The following is a 9672-nucleotide window of genomic DNA, read 5'->3' on the forward strand; positions in this document are numbered from 1 at the left end:
TTCAACATTGATCACTGCACCATCATGTCAAATGTCTGAATGGTCTTTCATTTTCAACTGAGAAAATGCTGTGAGTTCCATTTTTATTTGACAAAACACTAAAACATCTGGCTGAAGGCCGGCATGCCATACAAGGAAGGGGGTATGTGGCCAACACCTCACCCGGCTGCCTTTGTATTCCCAGACCTAGGGGAGGGCTAGGAACGGTTGAATATTTGCCACTTATATTGGCCTTGAGTGGGAATTAAATGCGGATCTCAGGGTTTGTGGTGCAGCGCGCTAACTACTGCACTATCGCTCCCCACAACTACACATATCCCCCGTATAGCCTTAACAGACTTGACAGATATTCTTTACTCTTTAGTTTTTTCGGTAAAGTCACGTAGGTATAAAATAAAATAAATCACGATGTTTCGATCGCAATACAAGCGGTCATCCTCAGGCGGAAAAAAATATAATCCAGCAGTGGAACTGCTGAACTAGCGAGAGAGCAGCTAAAACAAGGCTATATATGTGGCGATGGGCAAGCAAGCAGGGTCTGAGCTCGAAAGGACTTCCATCCACGGACATAAGCACGTCAGTTGTGTTAATGGGGGAGATTAGGGATAGAGGGATTAGGGAGGGAGATTAGCATGAATGAGCTTCCGTCGCCGCATAAGTGTATCGTGCCCGCATATGTGCACAACAGCAGTGTTAATGAGAGATTAGCACCATGAGAGTGCAATCCAAAGGGCATGTGAGCCTGAGAGGTGCAATCCAAAGGACATGTGAGCATGAGAGTGCAATCCAAAGGACATGAGCATGAGAGTGCAATCCAAAGGGCATGTGAGCATGAGAGTGCAATCCAACGGATATGCGAGCATGAGAGTGCAATCCAAAGGACATGTGAGCATGAGAGTGCGGAGATGGTTATGTTAATGTGAAATCGGAGAATCAAAGAAGGGTAGACGCATGAGTCATGGAGAAATTAACAACTTGTGGTACGCCCAATACAGGAGCGACACCGCAGGAACTGGAATTGCTTGTCCCATCTTTAGTAAAATAAAACTAACATCGGAAGGTGACAAGACGGAAACATCACAGCTAGTTATGACTTAAACTGGTTGATGACGTCCTTCCAATGATTGCCGGGTTTGTACCCATCCTCTCGGTTGAAATTGTATATGTGTCTGTATAAATGGATGGCTTCATGAACGAATCTTTGTTGATAGCCAGTGGGCTTGCAAAGTACCTTCGTCTTAGAGAAATCAATTTCGCGTGAGCCAACCACATTAAAACAATGATCAGCCACGGCTGAAGTGTTGTTGTTGTTGCAAAGATTGCACTGAGAGTATTGACTGCACCCATTATTGACGTTCCCTGTCTGAATCCAAACTGACTCTCGCCAATATCCAGGTATTCATCCAGATGGTCCATCTCTCTCGTATGCTGCCACTTCATAAACTTGGCCTTTTTCTCTCTTATTCCCTTTTGCAATTCATCAGCTCACCACCATGTTTCCTTCTGTTGCATCTGTCTTCATTTGCTCACTCCCACTGTACTACCTGCTGCCTTCAGTATTCCACTCGCCAGTTGTTCCCATATTTCATTCACATACCTCCCAGGCCTTACACTTTTGAAGTTATCCAAAGCTTGCCTGCAGAAGTTTTCTTTCGCATTGTTTAGTCTCCAGCACTTCACCCTGCAACAGTTATTTTGTCTCACCTTCCTCTTCCCAACTCCTTTCACTATACAAATCTGCCACCAGTAGTCTATGTTGTCCAGTCACAAACTCTCCAGGGATCATATTCTTAGCTCTTTCGGTAAAGTCACGTTGAAGGGAAACAATAAAATAATAAAATATATATAAAACAATACAAATTCTCATGACGTTTCGACCATAACACAAACGGTCGTCATCAGGTGTGTCGGTTTGCATACATTTATTTATTTTTAAACGGTGTATTTATTTATAAAAAAAACGTCAGCGCCACGCGCAGCGATTTGGCAGTTTATTTAGAAGGACTAGTCCATCTATGTTCTGAAAAGAGGAGGGGGGAGACAAAAAATTAATGTATGCTGTCTGAAAGCCACTGTAAGCGTGAACAATCAATTAAGACCTGAAATGGTTTATCAAATCTTTCCAATGATTGCTAAGCCAGAATCCATCTTCTCGGTTGAAATTGTCTCTGTGCTTGTATATGTGGATAGCCTCATGAACGAATCTCTCATGGTAGCCAGATGGCTTACAAAGAACCTCTGTCTTGGAAAAGTCAATGTCATGTGAGCAATCGCAGTGGCACTAATCTCTTGGTAGGCTTTAAGGCCTTTATATGCACGAGTGCAATTTCGGGCAATTGCCCACAATCATAGTTTCTATTGTAAAAAAATGTATTTGCCAAAATACGGAAAAATATGGTCAATCCGCTTGTGGGCAATAGAGATAGTGACTCCCAATTGGATTACAGAGGTCGCATAACAACCCAAGGGTGCATGCTCTGTCAATCAATGATAGTTCCTCACACATACTGTTCAACAAATTGTTTTAGTCGGATACACTCGAGCACATGACAGTAAATGTGTTATGGTGATGACTGCCGGTGGACAATTGCCATATAATTTCTGCTGTTTCAAGGCATTTAAGACAGTGGTAGAAATATTCCTATCCTTATGGCACAAACCAATTTCTCCACAGGGCAACGACTGTTGACCAACCCTGATGCCTGTTGTATATTTGGAGTTTGCATGTTCTCCCCATGGCCATGTGGATTTTTCTCCAGGTTCTCCGGTTTTCTCTCCACATTTAGAATAAATGTGCGTTTAGAGTATTTGGCTGCTATACATTTCCACATAAGCCATTTCGTTGATTTATCATTTGTAGTCAGGTCGATTTTGAAAAAGAGCTTTATAGCGCAGTGGGCCTTACCTGGTAAACTACTTTAGTTTTATGATGGTGATGAAGCATTGCATATGCATTCATGAATGTATAAGACGTGTATATGTCTCTATGCATCACTCACTTAACTGCAATAATGGTAGGATAACACAATTGAGGTAACAGTTTTATCTCCGTCACGCTTAGATTGGCAACACGTTATACTTGGTACTCGTGAAATTCCAATATAAGGATACAACAATCATAATTCAACCACTTTAAGGCCAACAGTCTTATGATAGCATAGTGCCATGGTCAAGCAGGTGTAGTGAGCGACTTCTGAGATGCGTTGTGCAGAAGGCTTCTTATTTATTAAGAGCACACTGGGAGATACATTTATGTAACGCTGCTACACATAGCCGACCCTAACACACAACCCCATCGTCGGCGTCCAACTACGCAGCTCCCCGACTAGCGCAGTGACAGCGATGGTGAGAGCCTTGCAGGAGATCGGCTACGTGGTCAGATGACGTAGAGAGATGACGGCGAGCAGCGACACAGCCAGGACCTAGGACCCGCAACAGCATCGAACCTCTGGTTTGGTCCCCCTTATATACGCCCCAGCGTGGCCAAGCCCCGCCTCTGGCCACGCCCCCTTCTAGAACCCTCCAGCAGGTTCCCGGAGCTACTCGACTGACTCCGCCTTTCACCTTTACCCCAGATACGCCCTCTACATAATTAGACATTACATAATATACCCATAAACACAATTACCCTTTAGGTCAACAGGTGGCACCCTGTCATTACACAGGCATAGCCAGTGACAGCTCACCCGTGATTAATCACAATTATAATCGTGTACTCTGATAATTGCATACATTACTCATTTGTTTTTTCGGTAAAGTCACGTATGTAGAAATACAATAAAATTATATTAAAACAAAAAACAATCACGACGTTTCGATCACAACGCAAGCGATCTTCATCAGGTGTCAAGAACAAATCACGGAGGTAAATACAACAAAAAGATGAGAGACGAGAATTCAACAAACCTGAAAAAAGATTATGTGAAGCACATCCAGTCAGGCCAACAACACAGTTAGACACTTCCTGGCGGACCACGAATTTCAGAAGAGTGTTAAATTTCGTGTTCAACATTTGGATTGCACATACCAGCATAGATAGAATGAAAAATACGAGGTACATGGTCAGTAGAAATACATATACAAGTCCACCAAGAGGTAAGGAGGGAGGAAAGTCGGACAGGGAGGCAGAGAGAGAGGGGGGGGGGGCTGGAGGGATGAACAGAAGCTTAAATAGGAAATACGGTTGGAGGGAGGGAGGGGCCAGAGCGAGAGCGGCAGCTCAAACACGCACATCTTACACATATAAAACGGCAGCTCAAAAAAGTACCACCTCTTGTAAATACAAAACGGCAGCTCAAAAAATGACCGCCTCTTGTAAATACAAAACGAGGGCACATCTTGCACATAATTACAACGGTAACTTCCCCGTAGAAGTGTGATAATAAAGTATTAAAGCTTTCGTGACTGCATAAAATGACTCATTGGATTTTTCGGTAAAGTCACGTATGTAGAAATACAATAAAATTATATTAAAATAAAAAACAATCACGACGTTTCGATCACAACGCAAGCGATCTTCATCAGGTGTCAAGAACAAATCACGGAGGTAAATACAACAAAAAGATGAGAATTCTCGTCTCTCATCTTCTTCATTGGTGATGATGAAGATATGTGCAATTAAGACTTTGATAGTAAAGTTGATTTCAATCTATAAAATACTCAATTGGCACTCAATCCCATAAACAGAGGAATTGAGGTGCGGTGTTGATCACTATTGTAGGTAGAATATGTTCACTTAATTTTATTGAGTTGTATTATATTTGCCGTTTTTAAGCAGGAAATATAATAAGATGGCGTCGGCATTTTGGCTAGTTATTTAATTATTTCCACGAGTGCTAATAAAACTTGTTTATTTTGATTGATCCAACTCAAATCAGTAGATATAACGGAGTTGGAAGATGATAGAGTATTTTGGTATTGCAAATACAAGTTGCTTTTTTGTAATAATTGATAACATTGTGTCGCGCTGTTCATGAGGAAGGCACAAAATGGCTAACTTAGAGCTTGATTTTAACATTGAGCTAATATGGAGGTGAGCAGAACAGGCATTTTTGCAGAGGTTAAATTATATAAGAACTAGGTTGTTGGGGGGCGCCACAACCACAGCCTACGGCGCCCCCGAACAACCACAGCCTGCGGCACCCCCCAACAACCACAGTCTGCGGCACCCCCCAACAACCACAGCCTGCGGCATCCCCCAACAACTACAGCCTGCGGCATCCCCCAACAACCACAGCCTGCGGCGGCCCCCAACCACAGCCTGCGGCGGCCCCACCAGGCGGATCAAGTAAATACTTACGATCCACTCACACTTCTAAGAGCTATGACTTATTAATCACTGAAATAACTGCTAGGATTATTTGGAAGGTCTTATCTTAAGGGGTATTAGGAAGTGGTGGGGGAGGTCCCCCTCCCCGTCAGACTCCACCCCTGTTGGCCCTTGAGCGTGCTGGCAGATCAGTTGCCCACAGCCCCCTATTATGGTGCAACATCACCTCGGGGGCGTACATGTTTGTGAGGGGCGCACCTCTGGTTGGCTGCTTGCTCGCGGTCACGTGACACACTTCAACCAATCCGTACCGCGTTAATCACACAATGACAATCACATGATCACAGAATGACAGACCTGGGTGTTTATATATTTATAATTGTTTATATGTTTGTCAGTAAAATATGATTTCCCTAATTTACAAATTAATACAATCTAATAATAAATATTGCTTTATGAATTATACAAGTACGTATTGTTTCGCAGGATATTTAGGAGGCACTGCGGATATTTTTGGGCAGATGTTTGATGTTAAATATTAAAATGTTTCTTGTTAAATGTTTGTTAAATAATACGTACATTAAATGTATGTGGATATGATAAGCGGCTGTTATCATAATTGAGATTTGGGCGGATTTCATGCGAAGAAATTGAGCTGTAGTGTTATGACCTGGAGAGTGTTTCTGATCGCTATTGCAGATACGCAATTGCCCTTTTGAGGAAGAATTTGAAATCAAGTTTTGCCATTTCACAAACCCCTGGTGCTCAGCTGTTGTGGAGTTTCCCACTTCTCCGGCGGATAGAACACTAGATTACTCATCTTCTCTGAACTTTATTATTTTTATCGTTGTTTATTTAGCCAACCTGTTCCCCTCGTTAGGATTCGCGACGGGAAGAGAGGAACGGGGTGGACCGGCTACATATGATTGCATAAAATGAATGTTGTGCCTACCCATAGTTGTTGAAATACGTTAGCAAATATTTATACCTATTCACAGCTTTTTAATTTACATAGACAAAGTTATTTTATCAAGAGCAATGGAAAGAAAGCTGAGATTACAACCAGGGATTTATAAGTCACAAGGAGATGTGTGCTTGGTAAGGTCCCCATGACAAGCTATGATTTATCACACCTTAGGAAACTTGTAAATAATGTATACAAGGAAATATAATATGTAGGCTCAGGTGTCATCGAGTTTGTTGAATATTACACACCTGAATGAAGGTCTCCCCACAAATATCACATTCCTTATGCAATGCCACAATGCATTTGACAGTCAATCCACAGGTACCAATTTAATTGCTCCATGTATGCATTGAGTTTCCTTTGGACACCTTCTCTCACAAGGCTGCCCATTTGTTCACGTAGAATGTAAATTTGTCAAAAATAAAGACTGTTTAAAACGAATCAAATGCTTTATCCATAGCTGCTTACATCTATGAATGGAGGTAGTTTGGCAAAAGGCCTCATCATAATTTCACTTATCCAAACACGTAGTTTCAATAAAACTTATAGCAGATTGTAAACCTTTCCGAATTGAATATATTTTTTATAAAGTCAGTCAGTCAGTCACGTGGCATGAGTGACTTGACTGCAACCATGCAATTTGTTGATCACACCACTTCTGACAGAAGGGTCTCCACTGCACTGACATCTGTAGGAGCTGTGACACGGGTAATTGAGTGCAGTGTTTGATAGCCAATGTATTCCTATAGAGCAGTGGTTGTTCACCTTTACTGCAGCCTTCTTAATCGTATTTTTTTTTTAAATAAACACATAGGTTTGATGAAACAAAGTAGTTGTACGTGCCCGTGCTTAATTTGTGTTTCGATGTTTTACCTTCTAAAACAATCTGGAATGTCTCGCACCCCCAGAGAGGGCATCTAACACTCCCAGGGGGTGCGTGCACCCTAGGTCGCCAGGGGATTTATACAAAGGCGGCAGCCAGGGGATTTAATAAACGTGTCCTATTGTTTCAGCTGCTTCTACTGAGGGACTGCACTGGTAATCTGTGGATTACAAGTTCAGTGTGCTGACCACTGCACCATGGAAGCATCATCTACAGAGCACTATGCAAAGTTTACTCTCCATACTAGCCATCTATTTTATTCTTATATTTTATAAAAATTGACACAGTGGCTAACCAACATTTGTGCTTCTCTACAATCCAATTGTCAAGGCAAAAGAGACAGGGAAGGAAAATGCCTGGATATTACGACGTGACGTGTACAAAGAACCCACTAAATTTGTAAATGTTGCAAAAACATTTAGTAGCCTTTGCTGCCATGTCACTCCTAAAATGGTAGCATCTGCAGGAATTGGACAAAACATACCTGTGTTTTGGGTTTTCCTATAATTTTATGATTTCCATTGCTTAACGCCTGTAATTTGAACCATAGGTATTTTTAAAAAATCATTTTGATATGAAAATTATAGCTTAAGCTTCAAGCACAAACGCCTCAGGGTTTGCCTTGAGGAAGTAATGTGGGACAAAGTGTAAACATCAAACGCAATATAGCTTCCACATATTTATTCCGCTCTCAAAACCACCCTAGGTATACATGTTATGTACGGTGCGAAAAAAAGTTCAACATACATATTCATCCATGTTTTCCAGTTGTCCCTCTGACACTTTCAATTGTTTAGCAAACATGTCGTACACGATCTCAGTTTTGCTCACATTTGCAGGGTACTGTACATGGCAAATGCTATAGTGGGGTCAGTGGAGATGGGTGGAAACAGGTGCACGGTACTGTACGAGAGAAGGTTCAAGAAGGGAAGTAGAAGACGGTAGAGTCTGCTGGAAGAATCTACCTGGAAGTTACCAGGGCATGACCGAGCGGGAATATAAGGGGCAACGAGGTCCGGATTGGGGCGCTGGCTCGGGGACTGCAGGATGACTACAGGTGGACAACATTGGGGCTGACTGTTGGAGATCTACATGGTGGAAACCATCAAGAAGGGCCGATCGAGATTAATCTAGTGTAAACCACCAGGGCTGCAGATAGTCATAGCCTTGTGAAACATGTGAGTCATACTCTCGCCTTGTAAATACGTTATCGTGAAGTAAATCTATAAAATAGAACCTGCGAAGGAGCTTCTTTACACATTTATACTGAACTGGATCTAACTTTGCAGCCTTCTGTAATGTTATTATAACTTTTCCTGCAGTTTTTATTTCACGAATATATCCAACGTGATTTTTTCTTTCATCGGCATTATGCCTACTCCACCACTTCGTCCAGTCAACATACTCGCATACAAACATCTGTTTGTGTGGCACAGCGGTGAAAACACTGCACTCCAAACCTGGTGACCTGAGTTCGATTCATAAAAGTGGCTAACAAAAGTTGCAAGGGGTATCTAAATCTGACCGCGGTCTCCCCGAAGTTGAATCCACATTTTAATGAGTACCTGGTATGGTGTGTAATCATCGCAACTGAAAGGCGTAAAATCGCCTGGGATTGATACTGGCCACACCATGCCCTAATGCAACCACGATGGCCTGAGCAGGCGCTTTTAACAGCATTTTTCCAGTTCCCCTTCCCCCCTCCTGACCTTTTCCATGCCCCTCTTTACCCCATCATCCTTCCCTCCCCATATAACCCTCATCCTTCCCTCCCCATATAAGCTTTCATGTTCTCACTTGCGGTCCCCACTTGGCTGGGGCAGAGAGCCCGTATTTTCCCCCTCATTAAGCCCGGGCGCGCCGGTCTCCCTCACCCCGACCCCTCTACTGTGACCGGTGCTTTGTACTGGGCTCGTGTTGAGTCGCAATACAAAAAAAACAGCACTTTTCCCAGCAGTTGTGTAATACTATACGTGGGATATTTTGCGTGCGTGTGTGATGGCGAGGCTGAGAGATGGGTGACCGAGGTTGGATTCATGGCTTCACGGAACATTAGGGACTGGGTCTGAGTTACCCGACTGAATCTCGCCTGTTCTTTTCTATGTTAACTAAACATCAGCAGGAAGAAGACGAAGAGAGTTAATTGTGAGCCACATAACCCCCTCACGTGCAGTGTCAGTGTTTAAAAGGTCCTCTCAAATATCACTTGCCTGGATTGGTATTTAAGGGCAAATGAAGGATCTTTACCTTTTGTGTGAGTTCTGACCATTTAATGATTTGTCTGGATTATGTTGCTTTGGGCACATTCATTAGTTCCGAGTTTGCCTTAATCGCAACTGAATGGCAAACAAAAATCCCCCAAAACTCCATATGACCTGATGCCGTTCAAATGGTCCCCATACCATATAAAATATCTTGGGCTCATGGTTCCCTCATTACCCTCGCTCTTCCCAAAAAATTAACTCCCCTGCTTCAGGAAACTGGCGCCTCCTTGGCTGCCTGGGCCGACGACCCCTTCATCTCTCAATAATAGGGCATATTTAATTAAAATTA

Source organism: Petromyzon marinus, chromosome 28 (assembly GCF_048934315.1).
Source record: "Petromyzon marinus isolate PM22_M1 ecotype Great Lakes invasive population chromosome 28, UKy_Petmar_22M1.pri1.0, whole genome shotgun sequence".
Taxonomy (NCBI): domain Eukaryota; kingdom Metazoa; phylum Chordata; class Hyperoartia; order Petromyzontiformes; family Petromyzontidae; genus Petromyzon; species Petromyzon marinus.